At 37.8% G+C, this 12,327-nt stretch overlaps 1 protein-coding gene across 1 annotated transcript in view; it reads left to right on the top strand.

Moving 5' to 3' along the window:
- PPP3CA (protein phosphatase 3 catalytic subunit alpha) overlaps positions 1 to 12,327 on the top strand; it is a 295,701-nt gene that overhangs the window by 75,927 nt on the left and 207,447 nt on the right. The window lies entirely within an intron of this gene.

Genomic DNA, 12,327 nt, shown 5'->3' on the forward strand with positions numbered 1-12,327 from the left:
CATACCTTTAAAAAGTCTGGAAGCGTTATAAAAATTGTGCAGTGATAATGTTACATTAAGATAGAATATCTTGTTATAAATAATAAAGTATAAAGAAAATCATACTGTGGCTTCAGATTTAAAGGTATAGTTCTCGAGTGCTCAAGGTTAGATATTTATGTTGTTGCCTCCTTTTGTAGAATTATTGGCAATATCCTTTCACTATGACTGAAAACCGAGTATAAGACCTTTATCATTCTTGGAGTTACCCCAGTAATGCTGTAAGAGAGAGCCCTGACTCTGACACTTTTACCTGTTTTGATCTTGGTTAAGTAACAAAGCTGCCAGACCTGTTTCCTTACCTCTAAATTGGAGATGTTAATGGTACCTAACTCATAGAATTTTATGAAAATTAATTAAAACAATATGTATAAAGTGTTTAGCTAGAGACGGCTCTATAGTAAGCACTCAGTAAAAGTTAGTGATAATGTTGTTCTCCTTCCTGTGTGCTAAAAATCATTTGTTCCTTTGCTATTGGCTGATGCTTCCTCTTTGAAAGTAATGCCTTTGACTTTTTTTTTTTTTCCTTTTAAGGTCTCATGTATCCCTGGGACAGTGAAAGTAATTAAGTGGTTTACTTTAATGGGTCTTCCTTTCTAGCTCATTCTAGACAGGAATAATCAGAAAGTAGGTGATAATGTTAATTAGAAACAGAAATTAACATCTTTTATGAGGCTAATTTACCTGATGCCAGTAATTGAGAAGTGATTGTAAGACTGTCAGAGGGCAGTTTATAGGATGGTTACTTTAGTTGAGCAGAGGTGGTTGTTTCAGAGGAAGAGGTAGATAGTTTGGACTTAGATTTTAGAGAGATACAGAAAGCTACAGTGTGTTGCTGGCATTCACTCTTTAGTTAATAATTTGGCTGATCAGAGTCATACCTAATGGTTGAAACAGAACTTGCCTTTATTGATAAAGACCGTTTGAAAGTTCTAATATAAAAGATTATTTAGATGACATATCTATCATTCTAGAACGATTTTGGGTAGTCCCACACGGACCAGAATAGTACTAGGAAAGTAAAAGACTTCCAGGGAAACCAGATACGCTGTTTTGAGGAATGGGTTATTAGGTCATTTAAATTTTGTATTAGACTATGAATTCTCTCTCTCTCCTTTTTTTTTTCTTCCCCCTTTGGATTATGAAGTGCTCTGTAAGACCAGAAAGGGAGCCAGCACATTAAGAAAGTTTTAAGTTACTACATTTCTAATACTACATATACCCACCACAATTTCTTTGTTGTCTTAGAATTATCTGAGGGAAATTTTAAATGAGAGACAGCATGAAATTCCATGAGGCTAAGATCTTTATTAGGATAGCAGCTTTGCACCTTTCTTGTTGGTATGATTTGCCCCGTCTTCAGGAGCCTGTGCAGCTGAAGGTGAGGCGTGAAGAGAAAGTAGCTTCATTGTGAAAAACTGCATTTTTACAATAACGCTTTCTGAACTGGTCATCTAGCTAAAATTGGCTGAGGCTGAAGAAAGCAGTGTCTGCCTTAAAAGGAAAGAGTAATTAGTATTAAAGTTGGTCAGGAAATTTCCTATGCTTTGTGGCTCGACAGCTCTTAGCATTTTATTAGCATATACTTTGGAAACGGGTTGTGTAGATTACGTAGTAGATCATAAGGACCTGAGGCTAATAGAACAGTAGCATATACAGCATATTCCAGTCTCGGAGAAGGGAGCATAGGACAGAAGATTCATATGCTTACTTGAATTTGCCAGTGATCTCCTGCCCTGATAAAAAGTCAGCATCTTTTGGGATGGTGTGGTTGTTTTTTTATCCAAAGAATCTAAAAGACCTTTCAGAATTTGTACATTGTTATGAATATGATTTCAACGTAGCACTGTGAATACATCTGGCAATATAATGATGTGCTTTATAATTCTACCCAGGTTCCTTTTATATCATGTCAGATATACTCAAATGAGAGTTCATTTGTTAAGCTAGTATTCAGATACCTCATTATTAGTTCTCATGAAAGAAAATTCTTACCTGGTATAACATCCCTCAGCTCTAAGGGCATGGTCTGCACTGTGGGGACTGGTCTGGGGGAATGGAGGAGGGGTTGAAATTACTGGGATTTATTGATCTTTCTGGTGATCCTGGTCAGTATGGTGCCCAGGCTCATTGTAATTGCTTACCTGTCAACTGGGAGAGGAGGCAAGAAACCATGAAATGGAAAAGAAAATGCTCCGCAGTAAGGTTTCTTACAACTGGGTTCATGACCCATATTCTGACTAGTTTCCAAAATTGAATTTATTTAGGGGCTTCCCTGGTGGTGCAGTGGTTGAGAGTCCGCCTGCCGATGCAGGGGACACGGGTTCGTGCCCCGGTCCGGGAACATCCCACGTGCCGTGGAGCGGCTGGGCCCGTGAGCCATGGTCGCTGAGCCTGCGCGTTCGGAGCCTGTGCTCCGCAACGGGAGAGGCCACAGCAGTGAGAGGCCCGCATACCAAAAAAAAAAAAAAAAAAAATTTTGAATTTATCTCAAGGGCACATGAGAGGAAACAGTTGGCATGTGGAGTGGTGGAGAATGATGATACAGAAGAAGGGAAAAGTACTTGTAGTGTTATTTTCTCCAGAGTAAAGACAAGGAAGTGTTAAGAGTAATAAAACTATTTAAATATAAACTGAAGAAAACCTCTGGTTCCTGTTTTTGGCCGAGGGGGAAACCCAGAGCAGAGATTAAGAGATATAATCTGTTCTCCCTGTGGAGTCAGCTGACGACTCAGAAACCAGGTCTTCTGACTCTGGGCATGAAGTGGGTGCTCCCTTCAGCACTGTGAAGGCTGGGGTGAAAATTCTAACTTAGAGTGGTTTCTTGGCTTTCCAGAGTCAACAGTATGCTTGTCTAGTTTCTTCTCAAAGAGACTTAATTTCCCAGAGATTTAATTGCTGTCATGAAAGGAAACCAAAGACTTCATTGCCAAGCTCAAGAGAAGAGCCAGGCTTCCTCCTTTCTGAGTTTTATCAAAGGAAGGCTCACCATGACTCTTTGGGGAGAGGGAAGGATAAGTGGAGACCTGGAAACGACTGGTGACAGAGAAACGTTTTAGCCCAACAGTAGGTGAGTAAGAAAGAGACAGAGTTCAGAGGAGTGAACAATACCTCAGGGAGAGAGATTACGGTTTTGGAAATCATACCTTTCCCATCAAAGCAAAGGAATTTAGATGGTATCTGCTATTTCTACCTGGGAAGTTAGTGTCTAAAACACTGACAGATTTTAGGGAACATACAGATTACCTTCTCGTCCAAGAGGAAGACTTACGTGTGGGCAATGTAGCAGCCCTCTGACACACTTTTCTGTTTCTTTTGCTTGCTAGTGGCTCATTGGTTCATTAGAAAATTTGGGCAAATTGACTGTGGAGGTGTGGACCATAGTTCTTTCACTTCAGTGATAACCCATTTGGATACTGCCTTAAGTATCCTCTACAATAGCCACTTTCTTTGGTGAAGTTTTGTGAAAATTTTCTTAGCTAATATATTGTACAGTTTTTTTTTTCCATCAATGTATTTATGAGAATTTAGTATTTGTGCTTCAGATTTAGTGTTTTTGATTAAAGTTGGGGTTTTGCTTTTCTAGTTGATTTTGTGTTGTTTTGAATGCTTTACTACTACTGGGATCACGTCTTCTTTTTAAAGAATTATTCATTTATATACTTATTTGTTCTTATAGTAAGTATTTATTGAATACCAGTTGCCTGTAAGCGATTTTTTATGCTTTTCTGCCTCTTCATAAGTAGGACATGATATTAATAAATTTGTTTTGAATACTGCTTTATTTGTTTACATAGTTTTAAAAATTATTTCTGGTCACTTTTTGGAAACAGTGATAATACATTCTGAACTTTCTAGATAGAAGATAGAGAAGAAAAGTTGAAAATGTTCTTGGATATGTTTTGCATACTCAGTAATTAATGTTCTTAGACCAAAAATAAATAAATAAAAGGTATGTTAATATTGTCTGCCAGGAATTATATAATGTTCTATAGGTTTCATGGATGAAGGGGTACATTATCCAACATAATAAAAATAAATAGTACTTTATAGGTCATGCTGCATACCAGATGCTGTTCTAAGTGTTTTACATATATTGATTCATTTAATTATCAGAACAACCCTGTGTAATAAATACTGTTTCTGTATTAAACCAGTAGTCCCTGATTTGCACACTGTAGATGAGGTGACACAGCCCACAAGCAATAAGTGTTTGTGGGCTTCACAACAAACTGATAGCAGATTCTAAATGTCGAATAAAATGGCTAATAGTCTTCTCGTTGGATTTAGTCGCTGAACCTAGAGCACTGACAAAATGTCTTCTCTCTGCAGATGGAGACCTAACTCTAACTTGAGGTGAAGGTAGCTAACCAACCCATTTCTTTAATGGTTTTTCCCTTTGTAGCGTTAATACATCTTATCTCTATTAAGCAGCCCGCCACCATGCATTTATAAAGGCATAAGAAAGAAGACAGTGAAATTAAAAGAATCAGGAGTAAGTAATAACATGAAAGTATCTTTGGAACTCATTGTAGAGATGTGGAAACTGAGTCTCAGAAAAATTAAGTGACCTGTGGAATGGCACACAGCAGGGCTCAGATGTGTTCTCTAATCACAAGTATTTAGATTCAAATCCAACCCCCTCCCACTTGAGTGGCCCTGGAAAAATTAATCCTTCACAGCTTCTGTTTCTTCATGGGTGAAACACATAGCAATGGTAAAAGTTACAGCATTAATGAGAATACTAAGCAAATTAATATGGTACTTGAAAATATCTAGTTCAGTGCTTTATTTTATAATAGACACGTGATAAATGCCAGTTTTCCTTGGTCCACGCTGTCTCACTCTTCGTGATTTAATCTGCTACCCTAGGGCACAACCCTAAGATTACCATGCAACTCATGGGGCCAGGCAATCCCACTGACACACATTGCCAACATACACAGCTGTTTCATAACAGGTCTATTGACTCCTTCCGTCATTAAAGTTCTGCAATCATCATATCTCAGTTTAACTTCATCAGACTTCTTAACGATCACTTAAATGGAAATTGCTATTGTGGATATGGTTTAGTTGATATCGGTGAATGCTAACACTAGTGAACAGGCAGCCTTACTAGCCAAATATTTGCCTTTGGAGTTGGCCAGTGATCATGATTGCTCTAATTTTATAGCACATGTGGTTCCACTTCTAGCAGGTGGACATTTGAAATTTTCAGCAATATTTATGTGCCTTTATATAATTACCAAACCTGTTGTAAATCATCCAGTCAGTGGTGATTTGCCAGAGTGAACAATAGCTAAGATTGTGCATTGCTGACTTTTAAATTGTAACCTGAAAGATAACATCCTTTTTCCTGGTTGGTATGAAACTCTTCTGACATGAGATGATTTTTAAAAAGTTAACTCTCTTGATTCTGACTCTGGTTTGATAGCAAGATAATCTAGTGTCCATGTTGGACTAGAAACAAATCTCTGTTAAGAATCCATATGTGTACTTTTAAAAATTCTTAATACATGTTTTCAATAAAAATCTTGATATAGCAAGAGTAGTGAATAGATCAGTGCCAGGTCCAAGGGCAGAAAGGAATATAAATTGTTAGACGTATTGGTAATTCACCAATTATTTTAACCATTCAATGGCCATAGTGTAGACAGAAGAGAGAGGAAAATGATTTTAAATGATTTGTTATCCTACTTTAAAAAAAGGGCGGAGGAAGAGAAAGGTAAACAAGAGTAGGCTTGAAGATTATTTTATGATTTCCTTATGAAAAAGTAACATTAACATAGTACCAACTGTGATTACAGTAAGAAAACAAAAGGTCCAGCTAAACATACTTATTATGTGTCTGTACACTTTTGGACAAGGTATTTAAATACATGTGGCACAATATAGCAGTGTAAGATATAAAAAAGGGAGCAGGAATAAATAAACCTTCAATTTAAATTTTTAAAATTTTGCTTTTACTTTGGGAAGATTAACATTTAAATAATAGACTGCTTTTATATTTGCAGAATTCAGTCACTTTTAATCGATAGTAAGAATTGTTTTTCGTACTAATTTTCAAATGAAGTTGATATTATAAATATGATAAATTTGATAAATTTGATAAAATACTGGAGAGGAGGATCTGTCTTAATTTGTGTTCTGTCTTCATTGTTGCCTTTCTTGTGTAGGGCTTGGCATGGTATAAGTGCTAGGTGAACTATTTACATTACACTGAAAAATGGAAAATATAATTTCACTTAAAGCAGCCAACATAACATGGAAACATATTTTTGCCTTTTAAAAAATAACAGTGACAATGGAGAACTTCTACTTTCTGGTGAAATAGGAGTCTAAACAGTTTATTGAGCTGGGGAGGAAAGAAGAAAGGGACAGAATTCTAATTCTAATTTCAAATTAGAAATTAAATGGAAGTGCTGATTCTCCTTCCCCAAAGTGCCATCTCTTTAAATTGTTGACATTCCCTCTCCCCCACCCCCTTTTTATAAACAGAGCAAGATGTCCTGCCTCCACAATTTATATGAATTAACACAAATACCTGGGATTATTGGTTATTAAATATTGTGGAAATGGAAGTTTGGATCAGAGATGTAAAGGGGGACATCTTAGGGGGGCTTAAGAGAGATCTTAGAGGGTGGGCCTCTGAAGACGGATTTGCGGTGGGTTAGGGCAGGGTAATTGGGGGATAGGGAGAAACAAAATTGAAAGTCCTGAAGGATAGGCTTTTCCATTTCAGTGATTTCAGATTTGTAAAATTTGAAGGTTTCTGGTTCCTCAAAGGAAAAAAAAAATGAAAGAAACATATTCCTGTACAACTTTACATCTTGATCCTGGGACTCATGATTTTTTTAAAAATTTCCTTATGCTTTTTATGTCTACGGTATTGTGGAGTGGAGGGATTTCTTCATTCCCATACGGCTCATGTCTTGCAATTACATATAAGGCTCTGTATTTTGCATGATGGAAGATACAGAGATTAATTGGACACAGGGTTTGTCTTCAAGAATGGTATGATTTAGAGACAGAAACAAGCTAAGTTCATTAAATGTTGTCTGAGTGACTAAATGAAAAATTTTATGACAGTCACAGTGGCTATAGGAGCGAAACTTGTGAAGGGCAAGACTCAATATTTAACATTTAGCCTAACTGAGGGAATGGTCAATTAATACTTACTGATTTATCTTATTAAATTTACTAAATGAAGTTTGTCTTCAAAGTCCATTTAGACAGTGTTCTCTCTGATCATTTCTATGTGAATCATTGAACACTGTTCCAGTTTTCTAGTGGTGAGAGGGTGTGCTTTTCCTTTTAAATACAAATTATATCATTTAATCTTTATTCATAGAGACCTTGCCAAGAATTACCAACATTAACTATTATAATAATGAACGTTTTGGAGTTGAAGAAAGTTATAGAGCAATCACTAAATCAATGACTCCTGCTTTTTAAAAATTTTAAATGCAAGGCAGTTTTAGTGATTCAGGCAGATATATAAACTAATATTTCTAGTACAAGTTGCTAAATTGTAACTGGAAGAGCAAACTCTACTGGGAGTTGGAGGAGATTGAGTCATACTGAGTAATTCAATTTGGATACGTATCTTGAAAGATAGAATGATTTTTAAATTTTATCTGGCATGGGTATGATACAACTCTATAACTGAGTGACTGTAGAAATTAAGTTGAACTGTTTCCAATTGGACAGGGGGGCGGCAAAGGGTGACAACAGCAATAAAGTGACTGCCTGTACTTTAAATAATTTTCTGGAGTATGTTGTTTGCCATATTCCCACCAAGAAAACTGGCATTGATTTCTCTTTTTCTAAGGTGGATCCCAAAAGAGAGGTGTTATCTTTTCCCTTCTTCCTTTCACATCTACACACTGACATGATTCATTCATTGGAAATACTGGGATTGTGGCATAGGGGCATAAGTGCTAGAGCTCTTATTTCAATCATAATGCCATCATAAACTATTCATGAATGTGTTAATCAGATAATCTGCAAACTTGTAATTTAAAGCCTGTGGAGCAAATCAGATTTGTTCAGTAAATATTTACTGAACAAATAAATGAACAGATTGGGACACTGGTGTTTTTTATTGGTATAAGTGATGGGGAAATCAAGAGAAAACTCTATAATTAGAATGATTATACCATGTGTTCGGGGTCATAGGAGATAATGGCCAGGAAGGAGGAAAGGTGTACAGAAAAGAGGTGTGAGAGTGCCAGAGAGACGCCATATGGTTGCTTGGGGTTCAAGTACTGATGGTTGTTTTCGTGTTTCTGAAAATCTTGGAGTCAGGCTTAGAGTGCTGTTTTGGGACTCAGGTATTCATGTATATATGACATTAAATATGACTTATCAGACCTTTGAAATTCAGGTATCAATATATAAGGCATGTATATACTGCTCATGCATATATCCTAGCCCCCTGCCCCTCTCTGGAAATGAAATCATCAAATTTCTGTATCTATTTACATAAAGGAATATGTTTTAGAATTTTTTCCTGATGTATTTGTATATGATTTTATAATAAGTATTTGTATATGTGCCTTTAGATTTGGATAGACTAGAAATACTTGATTAGAAGTAATAGACTAAACAGATTATTATACACTAAAAATATATTACTTTAAATTTCCTTTTAGTATAGCATAAAGGAAAAACCCTAGAGTCAGGATTGCGTTTAAATCCTGTCTGAGTTTGAATCCTGACTCTGCCACTTATATGCGGGTGACTTAGGGGGAAGTTAATGATCTTCTCTATGCTTCAGTTTCCTCACCTGTAAAATGGAATTAGTGTTTCTTTTTCCGGTCAGGGGGGCAACTTCATGGGCATTCAGCCAGTGACAGGGCACATGGTCTGGCACTCAGAATCTGGCCCTGCGCTTGCTGCTTAATGCTCTGTGCTCACCATCTTGACATCTTCAACAATTTTTATTTTGGATTTCTCTTTTGTAATGAAGTCAGATGGGACAGTGTCGCTTGCACTGGGGGCTTGCAGCCTTGGCTCACGTGTGATCCCGCCTGCTACTGCTTCCCCACTTCCCCAGAGGGGTTCTGGGCTGCCCCTTCTCCTGCCTCCTCTGCCTCGCTTTGCCTCCAGTGGGGCCTGGGCGTGGGGGCTGGGGAAGTCCGGTCAGCCAGTGGTGCATGTGCTGAGTGTCAGGGACAGGAGAGGGCCCAAGCACCTGGGGAGATCTGCCTTCACCCTGCAAGTATCTCATGATCTGTTGCGAGAGAAAGACCATGGAAGACAGGAAAAAGCTTTTATCCTGCAGTTTTAACAGGGGACCCTGCATTTTCGTTTTGCATTGGGTCCTGCAGATTATGTAGCCAAGCCTGGAGGACTGAAGAACTAACAGAGGTAAGGCAACTAGAATGATGCCTGGCATAGAGTAGGCACTAGAGAAGGCTTTGTCATTACTGTTATCTGGCATGTTCACATATCTAGCATATCATCTAGTTAATTTATATTATATGTATTATGACACATTTATATCACATAGTAATTTTATAAAAATACGGAATTAGTATCATTTCCTTGTACACATTGTCATGAGTAATATTTATTGCATTTAGATGGAAATAGATCATTTAAAAATAACAGCTAGGGCTTCCCTGGTGGCGCAGTGGTTGAGAGTCCGCCTGCCGTGCCCCGGTGCCCCTGCGGTGCCCCGGTCCGGGAAGATCCCACATGCCGCGGAGCGGCTGGGCCCGTGAGCCATGGCCGCTGAGCCTGCGCGTCCGGAGCCTGTGCTCCGCAACGGGAGGCCACAAGAGTGAGAGGCCCGCATACCCCCCTCCCCCCCCCCCCAAAATAATAATAACAGTTAGCCTCCAATTGGTCTTTAGTATATGAAGTCTAGTATTACAGATTTCATTTTTGTATTTTTCAGTACAATAGCTGTAAAGATATCTGTAAGATAAAAGTTATATGATGGTGCAAAATATATCCACTTTTGTACTACAATTACATATGAAGCCAAAATGTTGCAGATGTTCCTTCATTAACATCCTTTATGCTCTCTAGTAGCAAACAAAAAACAAACTCAGCACGAATATTTATGCTTTGTTGTTTTTCTTGTTATATGTCCTCTTGTAGTATGTGCAATCTCCTTTCTGTATCCTGTTTTTAGCTATTTAGAAATTTGTTACTCCTTTTTTTTCTTGTCCGGGAAATATCTGTGGGATACTATAGAAATGAATGCTTTTGTTTAGGTTTTATTTAATAGAATGAGATTAAAACAAGATTTTTCTAGGTCATAGATGAGCTGTTACCCTTGGAGGTACTTGGTGTATGTATTGCAAATGTTGGGATTGCTTAAGGAAGGAGAATAAGGCTGCTCTTGGCTTCAACAATATCATTGTCTTTCTTTAATCTTTAAGTAACACTCTGAACTTGACAAGCTATACAAAGAGCAGATGGTGGAATGGTGCCAAGTTGACATTCACCATCTGCTTCTCACATATATAATTTTGTATGGTACAAAATAATACAGCAGGGATCTTCTATTTATTGGTCGTTGGTTAGAGAAACTGTACCATTTGGGACAATTCTAGTTCAGCATGAATACCTTCATTAAATAAACCTAAGCAAAAAAACTTGTCATGATAAAACTCAGTATGTGGTTTTGTCTGTTATCTGCATGTATGAAGTCTCATTGTTTTTGATCAAAACTTGATATAGGACCAGAAATCATAGAAAGGTGTATTTGACACTTGGTTGAGTTTGACCAAATGCCTCGACAGATTAAAAAATGTCCTTGTCCTGAACTGGTAACAAGCTTCCCCCCCCCCCCCCCAGGCTTAATTTAAACTGGGATGGAAGGAAAGAAGGGTTTTGGTCAAACAACACGTAATTCTTACACATAATATGCAATAGAACAATAGGGGTTTCTGAACAAACTTATCTCAGAGTTGATCAGGAACAAACCCAGGCCATCCTATTATAGGCAAAGTGGGACTGGGCAGGGAGAGCTTAGATTAACCCTTGGGCCCTACTGGCTTAGTCAGGATGGGTTTCCCAGGCCTTCAGAGGGTTTCCCAGAGTCCTTTTCCCTCTGTGTAGGAGCCACATGCCTTAGCAAGAGGCATTCTGCAGGTAACAGCCTCACTCCTCGACTGCTTCACCTCATCCCAATGTTAAGTGTGGGCTTGATGGTAGAGTGAGACTGATGTGAGAACAACTGTCTGTTAAATAAGAGAGATATATCATTGAGAAGTGCCTCAAAGGAGGGGAAAAGAGACATAAGGAGTTAATAAGCCTCTGAGCCATGCTGCAGATATATAAAGAATAAGTTAATAATAATAATAACTGTAACTTGCCTTCAACTTTCAAGTATCCATAAAGCAGGGTTATATTATACATGGACCTATATGGAGCCAATGTATAATCTTCAGAGTGTCTAAGAATTACAAACATCCATGCAGCATTTTTTGTTTGTTTAGATGCACACAGTTAAAAACCATTACCATGGAGTTATAAATATGAATAGAGTGTTTTTCACCAGTACCACACTGGTGTGTCTCAGTTTTCATTTTAATCACCAGCCGGGGAGAAAAAAAATCACATATAAATCTGAAAAAGGAGTGAGAGAGTGGCATGGACATATATACACTACCAAATGTAAAATAGATAACTAGTGGGAAGCAGCCGCATAGCACAGGGAGATCAGCTCAGTGCTTTGTGACCACTTAGAGGGGTGGGATAGGGAGGGTGGGAGGGAGACGCAAGAGGGAGGAGATATGGGGATATATGTATACGTATAGCTGATTCACTTTGTTATACAGCAGAAACTAACACAACATTGTAAAGCAATTATACTCCAATAAAGATATTAAAAAATATTTAAAAAAAGAAAAGGTGAGAAATAATTATATTCTGATGGATGTTTATAGTCCTTTAGTAATTCTCTACTGTATTTACAACCCTGCCAAAGTCTGTATTTAGTCATATGACAGACAGATGAACAAATAGGTTATGTTTACCTTACCTCCTTTGAGGCTAAGGTAGAAAAAAAATAAGACTAATTAAATATGGCAGTATACTGGTAATATGGAGACTGGGATGGTAATGTTGTCTAAGGACATGGACTTAGGAATCCATGTCTAGAGTTTGGGTGTAGATTCTGTTGCACATTACTGATTGTCTTTGAACATGTGGGCAGAGTGGTCAAAAGTGGACTTGCAGTCAGTTTGCTTGCCTGGAAATTGGGGATAATAATATTTATTCCTCTGAACCGATCTTGTCTTAAAGCCATAGTTTCAGGGATGAGAAGTG

Source organism: Tursiops truncatus, chromosome 5 (assembly GCF_011762595.2).
Source record: "Tursiops truncatus isolate mTurTru1 chromosome 5, mTurTru1.mat.Y, whole genome shotgun sequence".
Lineage (NCBI taxonomy): Eukaryota > Metazoa > Chordata > Mammalia > Artiodactyla > Delphinidae > Tursiops > Tursiops truncatus.